At 47.1% G+C, this 26,509-nt stretch overlaps 1 long non-coding RNA gene across 2 annotated transcripts in view; it reads right to left on the bottom strand.

Moving 5' to 3' along the window:
* The window catches only part of LOC137538712 (uncharacterized), a 921,113-nt gene that overhangs the window by 879,993 nt on the left and 14,611 nt on the right, over window positions 1–26,509 (bottom strand). The gene's annotated exons all lie outside the window — the stretch shown is intronic.

Genomic DNA, 26,509 nt, shown 5'->3' with positions numbered 1-26,509 from the left:
GGGGAGGCCAGCATAAAGGGCATTGCAGTAGTCCAGCTGTGATGTGATGAAGGCGTGAACTAGGGTTGGAAGATCCTCTGGGTCTGGGGGAATCAGATGTTTAATCTTTGCAATGTTCTTCAGATGAAAGTAGGAAGATTTAACTACAGATGAAATTTGGAGAGGGTGTGGGGCAAAAGGTCCACTGTTGCATTTGGTATGGGGGTGTCCGGTTATTTTGGGGTTTTGGAAAGGTGTGTTGGAATCATGTATTGGGGGATTGTGTGAAGAAGGGGGTGATTTGGATGTTGTGAAAGTGTTGAACGGAACATGTGCATGTATTGGTAGGTATTAGAATTCTTTGGTACCTCAATTGTTGATTGCAGCTAAGAGTGTGATTCCGGTTAAATGGAGAGGCCAGGGTTCTCCATCCCGTAGGGAATGGGTTGATAGAGTTAATATGGTGAAGGGGTTTGAGAATCAAACTGCATTCCAACAGGATATGCTAGAGAGTTTTAATGCAAAGTGGGAAAAATGGAGTGAATTTCAGGATACAAGGAAATATAGGGATATGATGATGTAGGAGGAGGAGCTCTCTGGAAAATGTGAGGGGGAATTATAGGAGGGAATTAAATTTATGGAATTTATGAAGTTTATGGAATTGATGAAACTTTTGGAATAATGAGATATTGATATAATGAAGATTCTGTCTGTGGATCTGGGAGGAGGAGGAGATTGGGGAGTTTTTTGGGGTATGTTTTGTTTAATTTGGAAAAAGAAGGATTGGAGCAGTGTATTTTGTTGTTGGGACTATAAGATTGGCATGTTCCTTTCCTATATACTGTATATATATATATATATATATATATATATATATATATATATATATATATATATATATATATATATATATATATATATATATATATATATATATATATATATATATATATATATATATATATATATATATCGGGGAAAAAAAACACAGATGCAAAGATTACTGGGGAGAAAGATTATCAAATGCACAGATCAGTGATTCTGATTGGTCAGACTGATGACTACTGCCCTAATTTTGGATGGACTCCCGCTCTGACCCCCCATATCTTCCCCCTTCATCCCTAACTCCAGCTTGCCGATCCCTGCTCTTTGGATTCAGGTCACATATTAACCTCCTTAGCGGTAACCCCGTGTGTGACACGGGGTAAGCCGCCGGAGGGTGCCGCTCAGGCCCTGCTGGGCCGATTTACATAATTTTTTTTTTGCTGGACGCAGCTAGCACTTTGCTAGCTGCGCCAGCACCCCGATCGCCGCCGCCGCGCGCCCGATCGCCGCTATCCGGTGCGGCGCGCGGCACCCCCCCCCCCCCCCAGACCCCTGCGCTGCCTGGCCAATCAGTGCCAGGCAGCGCCAAGGGGTGGATCGGGTCTCCCAATGACGTCCCGACGTCGCTGACGTCGGTGACGTCATTCCGCCCCGTCGCCATGGCGACGGGGGAAGCCCTCCAGGAAATCCCGTTCTTTGAACGGGATTTCCTGATCGCCTATCGCCGTAGGCGATCGGCGGGGCTGGGGGGATGCCGCTGAGCAGCGGCTATCATGTAGCGAGCCCTCGGCTCGCTACATGATTTAAAAAAAAAATTTTTTTTTAAAACTGCTGCGCTGCCCCCTGGCGGTATTTTTCATACCGCCAAGGGGGTTAACACATTAAAGAGGCACTTAAGCATAATAAAAAAAAAATAGTTTTACTCACCTGAATCTTCTACCAGCCTCCTGCAGCCGTCCCGTGCTCTCGCAGCGACTTCTTCGCGTTCTCATCCACAATAGCGCTATTGCAGATTTGAACACGAAGAAGACGATGCGTGGCCAGGCATGTGCAGGAGCAGTGCGCTTGTCGGACGAAAACTAAACTAGCTGGCGGCGTGGGGCAGGTGGATCCGCAAGTGACGGCGAGGGTACGGGACAGCTGCATGGGGCTGGTAGAAGCCCCAGACGAGTAAAAATGATTATTATTTTTTATTTTTTTTTACAGGCTTAAAGAGACACTGAAGCGAAAAAAAAAATATGATATAATGAACTGGTTGTGTACTATGAATAATTACTAGAAGATTATCAGCAAAGAAAATATTCTCATATTTTTATTTTCAGGTATATAGTGTTTTTTCTAACATTGCATCATTCTCTAATATGTGCAGATTACACAACACTCTGCATTCAAAATGATTCTTTCAGAGCAGTCTGTGAACTAATGACCTCTCCTCTGGCAGATAAAAAGAAAACTGTTCACTTACAGTTGAGATAATAAAAGTCAGAAGACAGCCCTCTCCACGACTTTGAAAGTCGCAGAGCTTAATGGCTTTTTTGCATAGAGATAACAACTGGAGTTTCTTAACTCTTCCTGTACTGGAAACAATTACACTGATGTATCTGATCTTAAAGTTTTATTTCTTAGCTGTGCTAAACATACAAATCATAATATCATATATTTTTTTTCGCTTCAGTGTCTCTTTAAGGGGATCCGGGATAAAAAACTAGCTATAACAAGTAGCTTGTCTATATATCTTATCTAAAGTTTAGATAGTTTACACAGCAAATCTAGATGCAAACAGCTTCAACATTTTATGATTATTTATTCCTGTGATACGAGGGCAGCCATGTTCTGTTTGTCATATTACACACAGGCAAGCTGATAGCATCTTCAGCCCTCAGCCTGTGAAAACTTCACTCCCCTCCTCCCCTCTGCCTCTGAAATCTCTGGCTGGTAACACCTCCTCTTGCTGCCCAGACTGAGCTCCCATAATCCCTTGCTACATGAGTCAGAGAGTGCCAAGGCACTGGAAAAAGCTGTGGGCAAGGCTTGTTTAGTTTATAGGGAATTAGAGTATTAAAACAAAACAAAAGTATTTGGCTTGAGGAATGCCCTATAAACTATATGAAAGGAACAATTATGAAATGAGTAAAAGTTTATCTCGGATCCACTTTAAAAGGAGTTATCAGGCAACAAAAGGTAAAATATGGGCTACTTACCGGGGGCTTCGCCCAGCCCCAAGCTCCCAGCACGTCCCTTGCCACAGCTCTGCCTGCAGCCGCTTGCCGTCTCTGCTTCCCAGTCCGCAGTGATGACGTCAGGCTGACCTGGAGGTCGGCCTGTACTGCGCCTGCGTCCACGTGGCGGTGATTGACAGCGCCGCTTGCGTAGGCGCAGTACAGGCCGACCTCCAGGTCAGCCTGACGTCATCACCGTGGACTGGGAAGCAGAGACGGCGAGCGGCTGCGGGCAGAGCTGTGGCGTGGGACATGCTGGGAGCTTGGGGCTGGGCGAAGCCCCGGTTAAGTACCTTTTACCTATTTTACCATTTATTGCCTGATAACTCCTTTAAGGATCCCTTTAACTACCCCCTGTCAGTTCCATTTTGAAAATGTTTCCAGAATTCATCCCCTCCTTTCACAGGACTCAGGAGGCAACCAAAATACTTGTGCGTGCTCTAGCCATATCAAGTCAGAAAAAAAAAAAAAAAAAAAAAAAAAAAGTTTTACTCACCTGGGGCTTCTACCAGCCCCCTGCAGCAGTCCCGTGCCCTGGCAGCCACTCACTAATCCTCTGGTCTCCCGCTGCCAGCTAGTTTCATTTTTTGCCGATAGGCCCGACAGGACTGGCCACGCGTAGCTTTTTCCGCATTCCCAACTGCAATTAGCGCTATTGCAGGCCGCAACGCGTACAAAAATATGTGTTGCCGCATTACGAACGCATAGATATGCGGCAACGCGTATTTTTGTACGTGTTGCGGCCTGCAATAGTGCTAATTACAGTCGTGAATGCGGAAAAAGCTACGCGTGGCCAGTCTTGACGGGCCTGTCGGCAAAAACGAAACTAGCTGGCAGCGGGGAAACAGAGGATTAGTGAGTGACTGCGAGGGCACAGGACTGCTGCAGGGGGCTGGTAGAAGCCCCAGGTGAGTAAAACTCATTTTTTTTTCTGACTTAAGGTTCACTTTAACTACTCTAACACCCTACTCTGTGGTCTACCAAAAAACAGGCTGGCACCTCTCCAGTCCCTACTAAACTCTGCTGCCCGTCTCATCCACCTCTCCTCCCGCTCCTCTGAGGCAGCCTCTCTCTGCCAATCTCTTCATTGGAAATTCATTACCCAAAGGATCCAGTTTAAACTCCTAACGCTATCATACAAATCTCTACATAAGCTGTCACCTCCATACAGTTCCTCATTAATCTACCACTACCATTCCATCCGGTACCTTCTCTCCTCCCGGGAGACCCTTTTGTCCTCTAGCTTGGTCGCCCCCTTTCACTCCCACATCCAGGACTTCTCAGCATTGTCCCCTCTCCTTTGGAACTCTCTCCCACAGCCAGAAAAGTTGTTTAGAGTTGAGGAAAAGTTTAAAGAGAAGTATGACTGCATGACATGGGAAAGAAAACTGGGCCAGTTATGAACTTCCTGTAACTTTTTATTGGTCCAAATCTAAGCTTGTATGGAAGTCAGGATTATCAGCAAGCATCCCATTGGCCATCTCCATACATAAAGAGACTAGTCCAGTGTAATTTGCATTTTCACACTGAATAGGAAGGAAGTATTTGCAGAATTCGTTACTTAACAGAATTTGTGTGCGTCGTGCAGTGCGCGAATCACATGTAATGACAATCAATGGAAATGCAGAAAATATGCATTCAGTATGCAAGAATTACAAAAATACAAAAAAGTTATGGTAATTACCTTACATACTCACGTATAAGCCTAATTTTTCAGCACAAAAAAATGTGCTGAAAAGTTACCCCCTTGGCTTATATGTGAGTCAGTGGAGCAGGTTTTGTTACTGGCAGAGGAGCGTAAGGATCTTGCAGTAGTGATCCTGCTCCTGCCAGCTGGCTCCCTGCTGTGTTCTCCATCCCCTGCAACATGGTGTGCAGAGTGCGCTGCTCAAGACTACCTGTGTCCCCTGGCTTGTGGAGCAGAGCGTGCTAACATGTCAGCGGGGAAATGATCGGGGATTTTTCCTGTGTGGCAATCACTGTGTTTCATATCTATGATCTATGGGGCACATCTGGCTATGGGGAGAGGGAATGACTTGTACTTGGGGGCACATCTGGCTACTGTGGAGGGGGCAATACTTTGCTTTGGAGGGGGATTATACATGAGTCAATCACTTTTTTCCTGGTTTCTGGGGGGAAAGTGGGTACCTCGGCTTATACGCGGGTCGGCTTATATTCCAGTATATACAATACATATATTTTCATGCAAATCAACCTAATTTGTATACACAGAATATCACAATGTAAAAAAATTGTACAGGAAACCCACATAAAAAAAAAAAAAAAGAAGAAAAAAAAAAAAAAGTCGGAACCAGAAAATCACAAAGCTCAGAATCCAAAAAGCGAAAAAAAAAATGCTGCCGAAATATTCAAGATGTAAAGGCTGCCAAAGTCTTCATAAGGCCTAGAACCCAATAGTGTTTTCAGCGGCGATTTATGCCAGGGACGTAACTAGACGGGAGGAGTCCCTGCGACTGCAGGGGGGGCCCAGAGTTGTGGGGGTGGGCTGCAATGACTACTTTACTCCCTCTGATAAATGGGTTCATCCTTCAGATCTGGTGTTTTTGTGGCTACACTTGTTACGAGTGTGAAAATCATGACGGCCACACTTGTTTTATGACCCTTGCAGGCTGAACTTGGGCCGTGAGGGTCACCAGGGTGAAGCAGGATGATTTGGCACATAGAGTTCAACGCCAAAACTAGGTGCCCAATAGCAGTAATGGTAGACTGCACAGGGTGCTTAAAGTGGATCCAAATTAAAAATACAAGATTTCAGAAATAAAATCTATTTTGTAACTTATAATAATAAATAGCAGCCTTTTTTCAACTGCATGATGACAAATATAAAATATTTTACATTTATTGGAGGACCCCTCCCTTCATATTGCCGGGACAGAATCCAGCAGACTGGTGGAGGAGATAAAAAACAAAAACAAAACACAGGCTGCTACTGATGATGTCACAGGGGAGGTGATCTCAGCTGGTGTGATATTTCACATAGACAACGCCCCTGTGAGGGAGGGTAGCTGATGACAAACACACCCATGATCTAAAACCTCCTACTAAGCTCAGAAGTAATGGCTGCCACCTGTATAACCCTAGTTATAAAAAGAGAAGGGTGAAAAGCATGCACTGAAATGCTCATAGGCTTGAAGGAGTGTTTATTTATCTTTGTATGTGTCAGAGTGCTGCAACTAAATATTTTGAATTAAAAAAAATGTTTGGTTTGGGTCCGCTTTAAAGCGGAATATAACCCTGCATTTCAACTTTGCTCTAAAACATTATTTACAGCATATTATATGCAAAAAGCGGTTTTTTTTTTACTAGACCAGCATTGGAAGGGTTAAACACAGAGGTTTTAAGTTCCACACAGACGTTCAGATAGTTACATTCTATTTAGTTATATGTATATATTTAGAAATGTTACACACTCTTTGGCTGCCCTCCAACTCCTCAGTGAGAGAGATGAGTCACAATAAACACTTAGATACATTTGTGTAAACAAAAAGTATCTAACTCAGCTTCGGATGCGTCTGCAAAAATCTCCAGGGACTTTAAAGCCCTGTGTAACCCTTCCAATGCTGGTCTAGTAAAAAAAAAAATGCTGGTTGCATATAATATACTGTAAATAATGTTTTAGAGCAAAGTTGAAATGCAGGGTTATATTCCGCTTTAAGGGTAATTTGGGGTTCCGGACCACAAATTATATCTCTCTCCTAGCTGCAACAACTCGCAGGGGGAATGGTATTTTATGCTGCCCGGGATTCGACGAGTAGGGTGATCTGTCTTTCGGCTCACCCTGTGCCCAGCTCACTGGTGGCGTACATATAACACCAGGGGAAGGCAAGTGAAAGGGTGTAAACATTGGGGGAGAGGCATCAAAGTTTTGCTGGGAGGTCCCACTGATTTATGCTTTCTAGGATTCACCAGGGATTCCAAAAATAGATATGCCAATGAAAGCGAGTCGATTTAACGTTAAAGGGAGCCCGAGGTGAGAGGGATATGGAGGCTGACATGTTTATTTCCTTTTAAACAATGCACAATGCCTGGCTGTCCTGCTGATCCTCTGCTTCTAATAATTTAAAGGGACACTGAGCAGTACACAGAATAAAAAATTTCACTTACCTGGGGCCCACCGTAGGCTGTGAGGTCCCCCGGCGTCCTCCTGGCTCTTTTCCGCGTCCCTCCAGCGGCTCCCGCTACCGGCGACACTCAGGCTGGCTCTTCCTGGATCTTCACGCATGGTGTCATCACGCCAGTCGCTAGGCGTCATCACGGTGGCCGGTGTGACAGTCCTGCCCATGCGCGCTTTTCTAACTTTAAACCGTGCATGCGCAGGACTGTCACGCCGGCCGCCGTGATGACGCATAGCGGCCAGCGTGATGACACCATGCGTGAAAATCCAGGAAGAGGTCCAGGTGTCGTCAGTAACGCGAGCTGCCGAAGGGACGCGGAAAAGAGCCATGAGGACGCTGGGGAACCACGCGGCCTACGGTGGGCTGGAGGAAGCCCCAGGTAAGTGAAAGTTTTGATTTGAATTACTGTTCGGGGTCCCTTTAAGCCATAAACCCTGCAGCATGCAGATCAGAGGTCTACGACAAACCTGACAAGATTAGCTGCATGCTTGCTTCAGGTGTGTGATTTAGACCATACTGACCAGAAAGTTCAGCAGCATTGCCAGGCAACTGGTATTGTAAGGAAATAAATATGGCAGCTTCCATAGATCTCACACCTCGGGTTTCTTTTAAGTATACGATGCGATCACCTCAAAAATCGCTTTTCAATAACTATACTTAACAGGCCTGTGGAGTCGCTACAAAAATCATCCGACTCCTCAGTTTATGAAACCACCGACTCCAAGTACCCAAAATTGCTCTGACTCCAACTACGACTCCACAGCCCTTGCATGGCTATGGAGTGGGTACAAAAATCATCCGACTCCAGATACCCAAAAATTGCTCCAACTCTCCAATTCCAACTCCACAGCCTTGATACTTAGTGATTTCAGTGATTTTGCAGCTGCTGTACTACCCAGAAACCACCTGTTTACCCATAATCCCTTGCAGCACTTGAAAACTTAAAATCGCTAATCACAACCGCTTTTGCAATCGCTAGCACTAAAATAAAATTGCTTAAAAAAAACACTGAGAATCGCTGCTGAAATCACTTTAAAAAATGCTAGCAAAAATGCTGAGCGATTGTGAATGCAATCAGGGACCTGTCGTGGGTCGCAGGCCTTATGCTGGATACACACGGTGCGTTCCCGCACTCAATGCGCCGCTCGATTCCTGTCGATTCCCTGCCGCTCGATTATTTCCGACATGTCCGATTCGCGTTTCGATGGATCGTGAGGTCGATTTGGCATACTTTACATGAGAATCGACCTAACAATCATCGAAATGCGCTCGGAAATAATCGAGCGGCCGGGAATCGAGCGGCGCATCGAGTGCGGGAACGCACCATGTGTATCCAGCATTATTCTCCAGCTACCGTGGCCCCTTCGGCCTCCTCCTGCGGCTTGTGGCCCCAGCGGTGTAGGTGAGCGTGTTTGTCAGTCTCTCGGAAGCGATATGGCGCATCGCGGAGGCCTTGTTTTGCATAAGCAAGCTGGTGTTAATCTCTCTCCTCGCTTCGATTAAGAAGGTGATAGATTTTTTTCTTCACCTTGGATATTGTTAAAGCCGGCATTGTAGCCGAGGCGCTGCAGACTTCACATGAAATAAAGCCAATCAGTGGAATAATGAAGAACGTAATATCTCCCCAGAGACGATGACGGGGATTTTCATCAAGTCAGCCAAGCCTCTCCAGCCGTTTACACCCCGCGCTCGCTGGCAGGAGGGTGGTGCAGCATTTCCCTTTTTTTTTTTTACATTTTTATTTTTGAAATCCCAAGCGAGCAATACTGATAAGGGAATAATTGCGAGGCAGCAAATGATGCAGATTTTGCTCTCACTCTGCCGTCGTCATGCTGTCTCTGCGGACTCCCGGGGGGTAGCCATGAAGTCCCTCTGATCAAGGAGCGTTAATAAGCTATTTAAACCCTTCAATGCCCTGTGGACATATGTGGGCCGTCAAGGGGAGAGCTCTATTGGGGGCTGTGAAATACAAGGGGGGGGGGGGGGAATTAGACAGCCGTTCCGGATGAGAATACCTTGACTGGTTAAGGAGGTAAAATAACAAAAGCGGTAGCGCTCTAAGTCCAGATGTTACCATAGGCCGTGTCATCCCATAATAGGCTAGAGACAGAGTCAGAGGTAGAGGGAGGGAGGGATAGTTCGATAGATTGCCAAAAATACTGATAAAATAAACATGCACACAAAGCACTCGTCAAATTACTGGTGTTTGCGTAACTGGCGCAGCGCACATTGCGCACGTAAATGGGACACAGAGGGATGTTCTCTGCCTCAGGACATGACTCTGTCTCCACACCGCCGCTCTCCGCCCCCCTCCCCCACCCACTGCTGCGCTATAGCCCCCCGAGATTGGCGACAATTATTTGTCACCATCTTGGAGGTAAACACAGAGGGAGAGGGATTCCCTGTTCAAAAGGTCCGCCAGGGGCATTCCTGCAGAGTTGCCACTGGGCAGCTCTCTCTCCCTGGCCAGTCCTCCTGCCGCTACCCCGCCTCCCTGCATGCTGTATGAGACACACAGTCTCTCCTTGCAGCATTGTGACCCAGAGGTCACGAAAGTGAAAGTGGGCCAGTGCAACCCACAGGAGCGTTTTTTGCGGCTACCTGATTCGCTCAGCCCATCGTCCCATCCCACCCCCCTCCGGTTCAGGTAGACGACTTATTTTTTTTAATGAGCCCACCTCGTGCTCTCTTTAACTCACATGGGACTTCTTGCAGTCCCCCTGCAGTTATCCTGTGCATGCGCTATTCTTCCGGGACCCTCCAGTCAGCAGTGGCGACCCCCTAAACACTGACCAGCCACCTTCCCCCTCATCACGCTGCCATGTACGACAGCATTCTGCACATGTGCAGTACAGAAGAACCACTACTGCGCATGCGCAGAATGCTTCCAGCCACGACAGCACAATCAGGATGCACTCGGCTTGGGGCTATGCATGCGCAGTAGCCTGCGACTGGCCATGACCAGCCAGCTTTGCGGGGGTCACTGCTGCTTGCTGGAGGGTCTCAGAGGGACAGCTGAGCACAAGATGACTGCAAGAATCCCCAGGTATTACACGTGTTTCCCTTATAAGATTCATTGTAGTGACATGTAGTAGAATGCAGTAAATTATTCAGGATACCCACTTTTATGATAATTATCCGAGTTTCAGCATCAGAAACACTTGCTGTATCTATATACCGGTATTGCTGTATATTGGTAAGTAATTTCGCCCTCCCAGTGATGATTAGCCTAGGCTGTTTAGCTATGCAGAATCCTCCTTCTAGAGCAGTGATGGCTAACCTTGGCACTCCAGCTGTGGTGGAACTACAAGTCCCATGACGCATAGCAATATTCTGACAGCTCTAAGCATAATTCGGGGAGGCAGAGGCATGATGGGGTTTGTAGTTTTGTCACAGCTGGAGTGCCAAGGTTACCCATCACTGTTCTAGAGCATTCTGGGACACTAGGTATATTTTACAATGGCGCCAGATTTCTCAGCAACAAACATTCCGCACAGCTGCACCTGACAGGACTAAAGATGTTGCCACCTGTCATAAATATGCCCTCCCCCTCCCTCGGCCGCAGCCACTTCCTGGTCGGCCCGGTCAGGCATTAGTGCGCAGGTGCTGACCTGGCTGCACGCGTCCTTAATCGTCCGGGAGCGCTCTGCGCATGCACATGACGTCACAATTATATTTTTAGTGTATGGTTCAGCTCTGGTATCCTTTAAGTTCCACTTTAAAGAAGGTGTAAAGCTGAGTACTCACCACCCGATGGTTCCAGCGATGTCCCTTTGACGACGAGAGTGCAGCGATTTCTCTTCCTGCTCGCGACGTCACGCAACTCTACACCAAAGGCGCAAACAAGAAGTCAAATGATAGCGGTACTTTGGAGTCCTCTGGGACCTTAAAGCACACCCGGGATGACATGTGACATGATGAGATAGACATGGGTATGTACAGTGCCAAGAACACAAATAACTAGGCTGTGTTCCTTTTTACTTTCTCTGCCTGAAAGAGTTAAAAAATCAGGTATGTAAGTGACAGTTTCTGTCCGGGTCAGGCTATAGCGTAAATTTCACTGCTAAGGAATAAAAGCAATAAAACACTTTCCTGGGAGAAAATGGCTTATGAGAGCAGAAAAAGAGATAAAAAGCGGTAATAGTTCATAGATTTTAGCTCTGGCATACTTCAATGAATGTGTCATTGAGAAGAGGCCATGATACAGTAAAAACTTAAAAATTAGATAAAAATAAAACTGTGGGATAACTAAAACAAAGTCATTTTTAGGAGAAGGAAGATAGATTCAATTGATTATCTCATTTAATTTTCACCTCAGATGCCCTTTAAAGATCCGATGTGATGGTCATTATCAGTGCGCATCACAAAACGCCCTTTGTGTGATCGCCTGCCTGTACCCACATCGCAAGATCGCGGACACGACCGCTTGTTGCCTATAAAATCGCTGGTTGTCGGAAAAATCGCATGGTAGGTACAGGCCTTTAAAATTCCTGGCTCAAAACAACACACAGGATGACACAACTACAGCGAATGCTGCAGACACCACACATCCAACTCGTCCGAAAGCATTTGGAGCCCCAGGGAACAGCTCCCCTAAATAATAGTTCCTAGGCTGATTTTCCCACAGCGCATAATTTACCCCATAAACCCTGCTTGATGGGTGGAACTGGCAGGAGACCCTGTTTACGGCGTGCTGCCGGTGCACTCTTAAAGGTCAAGTGCCAGCCAGTCACAGACAGGCCATGAGGAATGTTTTCTTAACCCCATAGCAAATGATGAGTGACTCACTGACTCCCAGAGCTGCTGTCACATTAAAATAAATCCAGCGGTTATGTCAAGACTGTACATTTAACAATGCCAAAAATAAAAAAAAAACACCCCACACCATTTAAATTGGAGAAGGTGCCTAATTTCACGCTGTGCTTCAGGTTTGTCCAGATTATTAGTGGGCTTTCTAGTTTGGCTGGCATTTGGAAAATTAAGTGGAATGATAAAATAGAACATCCCCACCAAAAAAAAAATCATCTTCCCCAGTCCCCACTTCTCTTTTAGCCCCGGTAACTGTCCTCACTGGAATGTACCAGGGTTCCAGCCCACCCAACATGCAATTGGTTTCCTTATGCTTTCCTTATGTTGCGCCTAGTTCCTCCAGCCACTGGGTGACACCGCCTAATATAATGAGCACCTTATCCATGCGTTTTAATACCTAAATCTTTTTGTTTAAAGAGTCACAACTGCGTAGCTATCACCTGTCTCTTTTTAACTATTTCAGCACCAGAAGTCTCTGGCCCTTTAACCACTTAACGGCCGCCTAACGCCAATATGGCGTCGGCAGGTCAAAGTGGTGTTACCATGGAAACCCCGTTCCATGTCAGTTCACGGAGGGTGTCTCCGTGAACAGCCTTGCGAGCCTCCGATCGCGGCTCGCAAGCTAATTGTAAACACGCAGGGAAGAAATCCCCGCTGTTTACATCATACGGCGCTGCTGCGCAGCAGCGCCGTTAAGGAGATCGGCGATCCCCGGCCACTGATTGGCCGGAGATCGCCGGCATTTGATAGGCTGAAGCCTATCAGAGGCGGCGCAGGACGGATCGACATCCTGTGCCGCCCATAGGGAGAGGGAGGTAAGGAGAGGGAGGGTGAAAATCGATGCGGAGGGAGCCCCCCCCCCCCCCCGCTACACACAGCAAGCCGGCAGCGATCAGACCCCCCCAGCAGGACATCCCCCTTGTGGGGAAAGGGGGGGGGGGGGGGGGAAGTCTGGTCGCCCTGGCTCAATCATGATCTGTGCTGCGGGCTGGAGAGGGCCAGAGACTTCTGGTGCTGAAAAAGTTAAAAAGAGACAGGTAACGCTATTTAACATTAAAGCCTTATCGCTATTTAACGTTAAAGCCTTATTGTTATTTAGCGTTAACACACAGAACCCTCTCTGTATCTATCCCTAACCCTAAGACCCCCCTGGTGGTGCCTAACCCTAACCTTGACAGTGTTAAATGAAATCCATTCACCGTTTTGCAGTTAAAGAACATCTGCAGTTTGGCTTATGTAGGGCGCTATTGATAAATAACGTTACTGTGCACAATAACGTCTGCTGTTTGGCATATGAACGGCACTATTGATAAATAACGTTAGTGTGTGCTGTTTTTCTTCTTTTTTCCCTGTGCGCCATTATTATGCAGTACTAACGATAAATAGCGATAAGCTTATCTTTTTAATGCAACGCCATTTGTAAGCATAGGCGCTGTGCGCCATTATTCACTGATCCAGCATAGTCACCTATACTGCGCAGAAGTACCCAGGTAAATATAGGTGTCCTAACTCTGGCCCTGTAACATGCATAGTGCAGACATGCAAACATTCATTGCATCAAACGTATCAATAGATTAGGAGCACACATCCTGACGTCCTCTCCTGGGACAGATAAGGCATCTTACCAATCGCACAAGGGAGCTAACGTAATGTATCCATGCGCACCATGCACATATACCAGCATAAGCTGTGTGCATGCTGACAAACACATACAGGGGAAGGAGGTAATGCACTGAATTAGACCCTAGCCACAGGGGTCAGTAACAAGAAAAAAAATACATATATCCAGGCACATCGCCTCTAGTTAGGACATTAAATAAGTTATTAAGGAAAAGGGAGGTGCTGAAGGGGGTGTGGCTAGAAAACAGCAAAAATCTATTAACCCTTCGCACTCTCGCATGCAAAAATGTTCAAACAAATGCATTTACAGATTCACTCATCCAGGCACCACTGTTATCCTTGCAGCTAAGTTAAAAGACGGGGTTTTAGTTCACAGAAGAATGCATTCTTATGCTTAGTCACCTATACAGCGCACAAGTAGCTTATGCTGGTGTATGTGCATGGTGCGCATGGATACATTACGTTAGCTCCCTTGTGCGATTGGTAAGATGCACTGTCTTTCCCAGGAGAGGAAGTTAGGATGTGTGCTCCTAATCCCTAGATAGGTTTGATGCAATGAATGTGTTTGCATGTCTGCACTATGCATGTTACAGGGCTAGAGTTAGGACACCTTTGTTTACCTGGGTACTTCTGCGCAGTATAGGTGACTAAGCATAAGAATGCATTCTTCTGTGAACTAAGACCCCGGCTTTTAACTTAGCTGTAGGGATAACAGTTGTGCCTGGATGAGTGAATCTGTGAATGCATTTGTTTGAACATTTGCATGCGAGAGTGCGAAGGGTTAATAGATTTTTGCTGTTTTCTGGTCACATCCCCTTCAGCAGCTCCCTTTCCTTAATAACTTATTTAAAGGAATACTGTAGAAGGGGGGGGGGGGGGTCGGGGGAAAAATGAGTTGAACTTACCCGGGGCTTCTAATGGTCCCCCGCAGACATCCTGTGCCCGCGCAGCTACTCACCGATGCTCCTGCCCCGCCTCCGATTCACTTCTGGAATTTCAGACTTTAAAGTCTGAAAACCACTGCGCCTGCGTTGCCGTGACCTCACTTCCCCTGATGTCACCAGGAGCGTACTGCGCAGGCTTAGTATGGACTGTGCCTGAGCCGTGCACTCCTGGTGACATCAGGGGAAGTGAGGACACGGCAACGCAGGCGCAGTGGTTTTCAGGCTTTAAAGTCTGAAATTCCAGAAGTGAGTCGGAGGCGGGGCAGGAGCATCGGTGAGTGGCTCCATGGGTACAGGATGTCTGCGGGGGACCATTAGAAGCCCCGGGTAAGTTCAACTCATTTTCCCCCCGACCCCCCCTACAGTATCCCTTTAATGTCCTAACTAGAGGTGATGTGCCTGGATATATGTGTGGTAACCAAGAATTGAACTTCATCACAATCAGTAGCTGATATCGCCTTTCCCATGAGACATTTTTACCTTTTCTCAAACGGATCATCAGTGGGGTCTGTATGGCTGATATTGTGGTGAAACCCCTCCCACAGTGTGATGTCAGCACCATGTTTCTGACATCACACTGTGGGAGCCTTGTTGCATTGTGGGAAATAAAAGCTGTTTACAGCCGTTTCCAACTGCCAAAAAAGCAAGCAGCATCTCCTTCCAGTGACATCACCTGCCAGCAGTAACAATGTCACCATGTGGTAAATGTCAGAATGTAAATCAGGGAGAGGAAAGATTTTACAATGAGCAAACACTGACCAAATCATTTATACATAAATATTGTAAAAATGAAGTTCTTTTTGTATTACATTATTTTCACTGGAGTTACTCTTTAAACCGTCAACAGATGTATATAAATACTGCCAATAAGGTATCCCTGGAATAAATATACATATAAAATGACAGCGCATCTCGTCTTCCAGGCTGGCTGCGAGCGGCAGATCTAAAGAGCCGATATATATATTTTTTTAATTTGCCAGAATTGCGTTAGTATCGGTAAAAGTGACCTCGGACTGACACAAGTCTATTACATAAAGGACGCTGCAAAATTGACTGGGTCGGCCTTCTTATTTTAGATTGATGGGTCAGCTTCTGCTGCGATTAGGAGAATGGATAACTCACTAACATCTGTGAAAACTACAATAAAAAGGGATTTAGTGTTACCCTAAGGAAGGCAGCAGAGGCTGTCTGTCCATTAAACGCTTTATTACAGCGCCAGCAGCCTTTTCTGTAACTAAGTTATTCTGCGCAGAGCTGAGCGCTAGGGCCGCCTGTCATCTTGACTAGACAGCGCTCCGGGCTGCCAAGAGGGTTTTTTTTTCTCCCTCTTATAAAACTAGATGACAGTCAAATGAGTCACCGGATGAAGATGAGCGAGATGCTTCAAACGGCTCCAGATTCCGCACAAACGTTGCCAGTTTGAATTCCGTCCTATACTTGGGGGGGAAGGGGGGAATAAAAGGAAAAGTTGAGGCTCGTCAACTCATCAGACATCAGGCAAAGCCATTTAGAAAAAGAAAACAGCAAAAACAAACAATTTGGAGTAAATCTGATATTAGCTGCGCACACACACACACAAAAAAATGCAGCTTTTGATATTACAGTTTCCAGAGGAAGCTTATATCCATACAGTGGCCTTACTCTCTATACTTCCTGTATCTGTGCATCCCTAAAGCAGAGTAACCAATGACTCAATAAGGGCTTGTTTACAATGAGCGCTTGCGGATTGTTTTAAAGAGACACTGAAGCGAAAAAAAAATATGATATGATTTGTATGTGTAGTACAGCTAAGAAATAAAACATTAAGATCAGATACATCAGTCTAATTGTTTCCAGTACAGGAAGAGTTAAGAAACTACAGTTGTTATCTCTATGCAAAAAAGCCATTAAGCTCTACGACTTTCAAAGTCGTGGAGAGGGCTGTTTTCTGACTTTTATTATCTCAACTGTTCCTGAACTATTTTCTTTTTCTCTGTCAGAGGTGAGGTCATTAGTTCACAGACTGCTCTGAAAGAATCATTTTGAATGCTGAGTGTTGTGTAATCTGCACATATTAGAGAATGATGCTATGTTATAAAAAACACTATATACAGTGGTGTGAAAAACTATTTGCCCCCTTCCTAATTTCTTATTCTTTTGCATGTTTGTCACACTTAAATGTTTCTGCTCAACAAAAAACGTTAACTATTAGTCAAAGATAACATAATTGAACACAAAATGCAGTTTTAAATGATGGTTTTTATTATTTAGTGAGGAAAAAAAAACTCAAAACCTACATGGCCCTGTGTGAAAAAGTGATTGCCCCCTTGTTAAAAAATAACTTAACTGTGGTTTATCACACCTGAGTTCAATTTCTGTAGTCACCCCCAGGCCTGATTACTGCCACACCTGTTTCAATCAAGAAATCACTTAAATAGGAGCTATCTGACACAGAGAAGTAGACCAAAAGCACCTCAAAAGCTAGACATCATGCCAATATTCAAAGAAATTCAGGAACAAATGAGAACAAAAGTACTGTAATTGAGATCTATCAGTCTGGTAAAGGTTATAAAGCCATTTCTAAAGCTTTGGGACTCCAGCGAACCACAGTGAGAGCCATTATCCACAAATGGCAAAAACATGGAACAGTGATGAACCTTCCCAGGAGTGGCCGGCCGACCAAAATTACCCCAAGAGCGCAGAGAAAACTCATCCAAGAGGCCACAAAAGACCCCAGGACAACATCTAAAGAACTGCAGGCCTCACTTGTCTCAATTAAGGTCAGTGTTCACAACTCTACCATAAGAAAGAGACTGGGCAAAAACGGCCTGCATGGCAGATATCCAAGGCGCAAACCACTTTTAAGCAAAAAGAACATTAAGGCTCGTCTCAATTTTGCTAAAAAAACATCTCAATGATTGCCAAGACTTGTGGGAAAATACCTTGTGGACCGCCGAGATAAAAGTTGAACTTTTTGGAAGGTGCGTGTCCCGTTACATCTGGCATAGAAGTAACACAGCATTTCAGCAAAAGAACATCATACCAACAGTAAAATATGGTGGTGGTAGTGTGATGGTCTGGGGTTGTTTTGCTGCTTCAGGACCTGGAAGGCTTGCTGTGATAGATGGAACCATGAATTCTACTGTCTACCAAAAAATCCTGAAGGAGAATGTCCGGCCATCTGTTCGTCAACTCAAGCTAAAGCGATCTTGGGTGCTGCAGCAGGACAATGACCCAAAAGACACCAGCAAATCCACCCCTGAATGGCTGAAGAAAAACAAAATGAAGACTTTGGAGTGGCCTAGTCAAAGCCCTGCCCTGAATCCTATTGAGATGTTGTGGCAAGACCTTAAAAATGCGGTTCATGCTAGAAAACCCTCAAATAAAGCTGAATTACAACAATTCTGCAAAGATGAGTGGGGCAAAATTCCTCCAGAGCGCTGTAAAAGACTTGTTGCAAGTTATCGCAAACGCTTGATTGCAGTTATTGCTGCTAAGGGTGGCCCAACCAGTTATTAGGTTCAGGGGGCAATTTCTTTTTCACACAGGGCCATGTAGGTTTTGAGTTTTTTTTCTCACTAAATAATAAAAACCATCATTTAATACTGCATTTTGTGTTCAATTATGTTATCTTTGACTAATAGTTAACGATTTTTGATGAGCAGAAACATTTAAGTGTGACAAACATGCAAAAGAATAAGAAATCAGGAAGGGGGCAAATAGTTTTTCACACCACTGTACCTGAAAATAAAAATATGAGAACATTTTCTTTGCTGCTAATCTTCCAGTAATTATTCATAGTACACAACCAATTCATTATATCATATATTTTTTTTCGCTTCAGTGTCTCTTTAAGCGCTGGTGATTTTAGAAATCGCCCTAAAAGCGCTTGCGCAATGATTTCCTATGAGAGTGTTCACAAGTGAGCCTTTCGATTGCTTTCCGCTCACAAAAGCGCTGCCTGTACCATTTTCTGAGCGCTTTGGCTCAATGGAAGGTATAGCGAAATCGCAAAGCGCTTGATAAAGCGCTTTGTACAGCAATTTCCCGAGCGCTTTTAAGAATATATGGGGCTTGATTCACTAAACCGTGATCTCATAGCACAGCAGTGCTAGCGCTTTCGCGGGCGTTTTCGCGTGCAATCGCAAATTTTCGCAAATGCGCGCAAAAACGCTAGCGCGGCCGTGCTATGAGTCGTCACGGTTTAGTGGATCAAGCCCATTGTATTTATTCTTTTCCAGGTCAAAGAGTTCACTTCCTGACTAGCATCTCAATCGCTCATCAAAAGCGCTTTTCTAAGCTCAAAGCACAGGCAAAAGCGCTCTCAATAAAATAAGAAACTCTCAATAAATCGCTCAGCATTTGCGATAGTAAATCGCTGCGCTATGTGAACAAGGCCTAAGGGAGACCCAAGCAGAGCGGGTGGATTGGGAGCCCCTAAAAAGCTATGCAATCAACCTCTTTATCAACTGTACTGTGATGTAGGCAAGAGAAGGTAGATTTGGGGGCCCACCAGCCGCTGAACCAGTGAGGAGGTAGACTCGGGGCCTGTCACAAGATATGTGAAGGAAGGATCAGGACATGCCACTGAAGTTGTATGGAGAAAGATTCAGGGGGGATCGTTTGGGACCCACCGCTGAAGCTGTGAGGAGGTAGATTTGGGACCCACCGCTGGAGGTGTGAGGAGGTAGATTTGGGACCCACCGCTGGAGCTGTGAGGAGGTAGATTTGGGACCCACCGCTGGAGCTGTGAGGAGGTAGATTTGGGACCCACCGCTGGAGCTGTGAGGAGGTAGATTTGGGACCCACCGCTGGAGCTGTGAGGAGGTAGATTTGGGACCCACCGCTGGAGCTGTGAGGAGGTAGATTTGGGACCCACCGCTGGAGCTGTGAGGAGGTAGATTTGGGACCCACCGCTGAAGCTGTGAGGAGCTAGATTTGGGACCCACCGCTGGAGCTGTGAGGAGGTAGATTTGGGACCCACCGCTGGAGCTGTGAGGAGGTAGATTTGGGACCCACCGCTGAAGCTGTGAGGAGGTAGATTTGGGACCCACCGCTGGAGCTGTGAGGAGGTAGATTTGGGACCCACCGCTGGAGCTGTGAGGAGGTAGATTTGGGACCCACCGCTGGAGGTGTGAGGAGGTAGATTTGGGACCCACCGCTGGAGCTGTGAGGAGGTAGATTTGGGACCCACCGCTGGAGCTGTGAGGAGGTAGATTTGGGACCCACCGCTGGAGCTGTGAGGAGGTAGATTTGGGACCCACCGCTGGAGCTGTGAGGAGGTAGATTTGGGACCCACCGCTGGAGCTGTGAGGAGGTAGATTTGGGACCCACCGCTGGAGCTGTGAGGAGGTAGATTTGGGACCCACCGCTGAAGCTGTGAGGAGCTAGATTTGGGACCCACCGCTGGAGCTGTGAGGAGGTAGATTTGGGACCCACCGCTGGAGCTGTGAGGAGGTAGATTTGGGACCCACCGCTGAAGCTGTGAGGAGGTAGATTTGGGACCCACCGCTGGAGCTGTGAGGAGGTAGATTTGGGACCCACCGCTGGAGCTGTGAGGAGATAGATTTGGGACCCACCGCTGAAGCTGTGAGGAGGTAGATTTGGGACCCACCGCTGAAGCTGTGAGGAGGTAGATTTGGGACCCACCGCTGGAGCTGTGAGGAGGTAGATTTGGGACCCACCGCTGAAGCTGTGAGGAGGTAGATTTGGGACCCACCGCTGGAGCTGTGAGGAGGTAGATTTGGGACCCACCGCTGAAGCTGTGAGGAGGTAGATTTGGGACCCACCGCTGGAGCTGTGAGGAGGTAGATTTGGGACCCACCGCTGGAGCTGTGAGGAGGTAAATTTGGGACCCACCGCTGGAGCTGTGAGGAGGTAGATTTAGAACCCACCGCTGGAGCTGTGAGGAGGTAGATTTAGGACCCACCGCTGGAGCTGTGAGGAGGTAGATTTGGGACCCACCACCGAAGCTGTGAGGAGGTAGATTTGGGACCCACCACCGAAGCTGTGAGGAGGTAGATTTAGGACCCACCACAGAAGCTGTGAGGAGGTAGATTTAGGACCCACCACAGAAGCTGTGAGGAGGTAGATTCAAGGCCACCACTGAAGCTATAAGGGTTCTGGACCACTATTAAAATGAGTGTGTGAGTGTGTGAGTGTGTGTGAGTGTGTGAGTGTGTGTGAGTGTGTGAGTGTGTGAGTGTGTGAGTGTGTAAGTGTGTGAGTGTGTGAGTGTCCTACACAGTATACCCCTTACTCTACAATACGCATAATATAAACACGCTAGATTACAATTTATTCAACATGTTTTGCCTAGAATTTAGGCTTCGTCAGGAGAAAAAAAATAACTAAGTGCGGTGTAACACAAGTGCATTGTGCAGGGTAACATTGTAAGTAGCCCAAGGCAGAAACTTTGCGCTTGCAGGAACCATGCTGCAGGGCAGTTCACCAGCTCACAGCTTATCCCAAATTATTCCATCTGAGCCAAAGTATACAAAATGGCCTGCTACGTCATACGTACAAACTTTTCACCCTCTGCCGAATCTACACCTCAAACCACTGGGGGAGACGGGCAGCATCCGCAGGGGAGGAAAAAATTACCATCTTCCATCTCTCACCGAATAAAGTACGAAAATTTCCACTGCTAACTTTTTTCTTTGCTCATTTGGGTATAACGGTCTCCAGATGTAATGCCCAGACATGTGCGTGTATCAGTATAATATCCCTAGTGATGAAGCACTGCGCATATCACTGCAGATGTTCTTTTTACCGAAGACAATATACTCATTGCGTCTGCTACAAAGCAAAAAAGGACACAACTGCTCCAACTAAACTGCCGAGTACATCATTAGAAGGAGTACAATATTTTAGCTTCCTAAGATTTGCAAATGTCCACGATTAGGTGGCAGAATTTCCAGACCTTACAGTGCTGCATTGTCCATACTTCTCCCATACTCATAGTACACCTGTTCAGTTGCCATCATCCTTAATCACTTCAGTACCGGTATATATAAAACCGCCTTAAAGGGAACCTTAACAGAGGGACATGGAGGTTTCCTTTTAAACAATACTAGTTGCCTGGCAGCCCTGCTGGTCTATTTGGCTGCAGTAGTGGCTGAATCCCCCCTGAAACAAGCATGCATCTAATCCAGTCTGCCTTTAGTCAGAGCACCTGATCTGCATGCCTGTTCAGGGGCTGTGGCTAAAAGTATTAGAGACACAGGATCAGTAGGAGATTTTTTTCCAGCCGGATGGCATGAAAATGTAGCCGGGTGGGGCATAACGGGGGAATGCAGGGGAGATGCAGAGGCGCTAAGCTTGCTACTAGACCTGCATGAGTTATATACTCCTTGTTATAGCCTGATGAAGTGGGATATGCTCGCGAAACGCGTTGCACTTGTCTGGAGTATGTAAATAAATTGTATTTTGTTGAAAAAAATTAATAGCATCTTGTGTCTACCTCAAGGGAGTAAGTCCACCACTGCCTTCATTTTATGTTTTAGCTTTTTTTACTCTACTGGCGCCTCTGTACAATTGCACTGCCTACAGCATAGGAAGAGGAGGAGGAGGAGAGCTGATGACAGCCAGATGCTTACCGAAATTAGCCGGGTGGAGCACCCGACTAAAAGAGCCTGGGGAGAACACTGAACTGGTATTATTTTAAAAGGATTTTTAAAAGGAAAAATCCATATTCAGTTTAGGTTCCCTTTAACTACTTGAGGACCGCCCCCAGCCGATGGGCGGCGGCAAAGGCTGGGCCTAAACGACCGCAATACGCCCATCGGCGGTGGGTCCTCATGTGGCTGCTGGCCGGGGATCGTGCGCTGTTATGCGCGCGCATCCTCCGGCAATAGGCTCCGCCCACCCGTGTTGTCAACACGCCGGCCAATCGGAAGCGCCAGCGGGTTGTTAACCTGACGATCGCCGCATAGGAAGCGTATAATACGCTTTGTAATGTATACAAAACGTATTATACAGGCTGCCTCCTGCCCTGGTGGTCCCAGTGATCGAGGGACCACCAGGGCAGGCTGCAGCCACCCTAATGTGCACACAAGCACAACAATCTGCCCCCCCCTGCTCCCTGATCGCCCACAGCACCCCTCAGACCCCCCCCCCCCCGCCCACCCCCCAGACCACTGTTTGCACCCAATCACCACCCTAATAACCCATCACTCACTCCCTGTCACTGTCTATCAACGCTAATTTTTTTTTTACCCTAAACTGCCCCCTGCTCCTTCCTGATCACCCCCCCCTCTCCCCGTGTGCTGTATGCCTCTATCCCCCTTGTAATAACCCACTGATCACCTGTCAATCACCCATCAATCCCCCTCTGTCACTGCCACCCATCAATCAGCCCCTAACCTGCCCCTTGCGGGCAATCTGATCACCCACACCATCAGATCGCCAACAGACCCGACGTCAGATCACCTTCCAAGTGCATTGTTTACATCTGTTCTCTCCTCTAAACACCCACTAATTACCCATCAATAACCCATCAATCACCCCGTCACTGCTACCCATCAGATTAGACCCCTATCTGCCCCTAGGGCACCCAATCACGCGCCCACACCCTCAGAACGCCCTCAGACCCCAGCCCTGATCACCTCGCCAGTGCATTGCTTTCATCTATTTCCCCTCTAATCACACCTTGAGACACCCATCAATCACCTCCTGTCACCACCTGTCACCCCCTAGCACTCCTACCCATCAGATCAGGCCCTAATTTGCCTCGTGTGGGCTCCTGATCACTCGGCCAAACCCTCAGATCCCCCTCAGACCCCCTTCCGATCACCTCCCCAGTGCATTGATTGCATCTATTCTCCCTGCTGATCACCCCGAGACACCCATCAATCACCTCCTGTCACCCCCCCTAGCACTCTTATCCATCAGATCTGGCCCAATACAACCTGTCATCTAAGAGGCCACCCTGCTTATGACCGGTTCCACAAAATTCGCCCCCTCATAGACCACCTGTCATCAAAATTTGCAGATGCTTATACCCCTGAACAGTCATTTTGAGACATTTGGTTTCCAGACTACTCACGGTTTTGGGCCCATAAAATGCCAGGGCAGTATAGGACCCCACAAGTGACCCCTTTTTAGGAAAAAAAAGACACCCAAGGTATTCTGTTAGGTGTATGTTAATGGAAATTGATTTTTATTTTTTTTTCACAAAGTGTCATTTGACAAAAAATAAAATCTTCTATGAACTCGCCATACACCTAACGGAATACCTTGGGGTGTCTTCTTTCTAAAATGGGGTCACTTGTGGGGTTCTTACACTGCCCTTGCATTTTAGGGGCCCTAAACCGTGAGGAGTAGTCTAGAAAATAAATGCAAAAAAGTGTCACACATGTGGTATCGCCGTACTCAGGAGAAGTAGTATGTGTTTTGGGGTGTATTTTTACACTAAAACTCGCAGCAGCAATCAAATAGCACCAAAAGAAAGCTATATTAGTGACAAGAAAAGGAGGTAAAATTAATTTAGGTGGCAGGTGAAAGCTGCAGTGGTCTGAATGGAGAAAAAGGCTCTGGTCCTTAAGTAGCGAAAAGACTGTGGTCCTCAAGTGGTTAAAGTACGGTATTTTCTAGTGTAGAAGACCATTTTAACCTAGGAAAATTTTCTCAAAAGTCGGAGGTCGTCTTATACGCCGGTTGTCGCCTTATAGGGCAGGTGCTGAAACTTCTGAGCCAGATTGGAGAATCTGCAGTTGCAGCATATGGTGGGGGGAGCTGAAAAACGTCCGCAGCCACATCCCCGTCTTATGCGGCGAGCATATGAAAGCAGCAAGGGCGGTGCTGTACAAGTACGGTAGAAGAAAATCCACTCACCAGGATTCCTGGAAAGAAGTGACTTAACGCAGTCCCGATGACGAGGTGAGGGGGCATCTCACTGGGAAGGTGTAAGTCAGGGGTCCCCAACCACCGGGCCGCGGCCCACTGCCGGTCCGTTGGCAGTTTCCAGCTGGGCCGCGGCGGGTCTGTCCTCACCCCCCGCGGCCGCCGCTCCTGTCCTGTTACCTTATGAGCGGCGGCCGCTTGCGGATTCCCCCCCAGGCGCCACTCTCCTTCATCCAGCATCTCCGATAACATGAGCAAAGACACGCTGCTGTAGGAGGGAAGGAGGCGGGGAAGCAGTTTCCACGGTAGCGGCGATGCATAAGGTAACAGGACAGGAGCGGTGGCCGCGGGGGGGGGGGGGGGGGGGAGATGACAGACTGGGCACTATACTAGCCATACTGGGGCACTATACTAGCCATACTGGGGCACTATACTAGCCATACTGGGGCACTATACTAGCCATGCTAGGGCACTATACTAGCCATGCTGGGGCACTATACTAGCCATGCTGGGGCACTATACTAGCCATGCTGGGGCACTATACTAGCCATGCTGGGGCACTATACTAGCCATGCTGGGCACTATACTAGCCATACTGGGGCACTACCTACCCATACTGGACAATACAGTAGCTATACTGGGCACTATACTAGCTATACTGGGGCACTATACTAGCCATACTGGGGCAACTAAACTCCCTATACTGGGGCAACTATGCTAGCTATGCCCTCGAACCCCAGCCCCCCCCCCCCAATAACCCGCTGCGCACGACACTGTCCACTAGGTCGCGCGCGCAACCGCCGCCCCCGAGACACTGGCCCCGGAGAAAAATTTGGTCAGAAAGTGGTCCCCGGGCCGGAAAAGGTTGGGGACCCCTGGTGTAAGTGACGGGCGGCGCAAGCTGCAGACGTCCGGGACGCCCAGGGTATGGAAAAAAAGAGAGTGGCGCTGTCCCCAGAAAAGCATGCCTCTTTTACCCGTCTGGCCTGCCCTTGTATCCCATTACCGTACCGCCTTCTCTGCCTCTCAGATCTCTCTCCGGAGGACTGTAGTGAAGCGGCGCATTCTGAGAATCAGAGAGGGGGTACAAGGGCAGGCCAGACGGGTGAAAGAGGCGTGTTTGTGCTAGCAGGGCTGTGGAGTCGGTCCAAAAATCCACCGACTCCAACTCCTCAGTTTAGGATTCCACCGACTCCGACTCCACGACTCCGACTCCTCTAATTTGCATATTACAATTTTGTTGATTAAAAGTATGTAACATGAAATTTGTCTCTTAACTGCCAACGCTTAGGAATTTTACAAGACAACTGAAGTGAGAAGGATATGTAGACTACTATATTTATTCCCTTTAGACTAAAACTAGTCCTTGGTAAGAGTACTTGTAAAAGGTACAGACCGGAACAAAGAACATCTATCAGGCCCTAGGCAATGTAAGTGTGGGTACATGTAAGAATGATGTGCAGGTACTCTGCAGGGGAATGAGGAGATTGTAAACAGACAACACCTCTGTGTTCAATGTGCACAGCATTCTCAGTGGATTCCCTGCAGCTCTGTGGGGAGTGCATATGTAGAGTATAGTACTACTGTGTAACAAAGTAAACCTGAGACAGATGAAATTAAAGTTTTATACATACCTGGGGCTTCCTCCAGCCGTCTTCAGGATAATCAGTCCCTCGTTGTCCTCCTCCACCACCTGGATCTTCTGCTATGAGTCCAGGTACTTGAGCTAGTCGGGCGTAGTGCGCATGCACACACTCCGCCGCCAGGAGCATACTACACCTGTGCAGCACTATTGCGCAGGTGCAGAATGTTCCTGGCTGTGGGAGCGGCATGCGGCCGGACAGCGCTGACTGGCTGAATTACCAGGACTCATAGCAGAAGATCCGGGTGGTGGAGGACAGCGAGGCACTGATTAGCCTGAAGGGGGCTGGAGGAAGCCCCAGGTATGTATAAAACTTTACTTTTCATCCGTCTCAGTTACCTTTTAATTTGTAGTCACCAAACCAAATTTTAATAACATATCAAATTATTTGATTTCATCAGCAAAGGGAGTGCATACATTTGCATAAATCAGCATCAATGCAGAATTATTTCCATCTCGTTGACCATCTCTATTAGTGACACAGCTACACATCAGGCTTTATTCTTACAGCAT

This window comes from Hyperolius riggenbachi, chromosome 11 (assembly GCF_040937935.1).
Source record: "Hyperolius riggenbachi isolate aHypRig1 chromosome 11, aHypRig1.pri, whole genome shotgun sequence".
Classification (NCBI taxonomy): domain Eukaryota; kingdom Metazoa; phylum Chordata; class Amphibia; order Anura; family Hyperoliidae; genus Hyperolius; species Hyperolius riggenbachi.
Note: the sequence above shows the minus strand (reverse complement) of the source record. Positions and strands in the feature narration are given on the sequence as shown.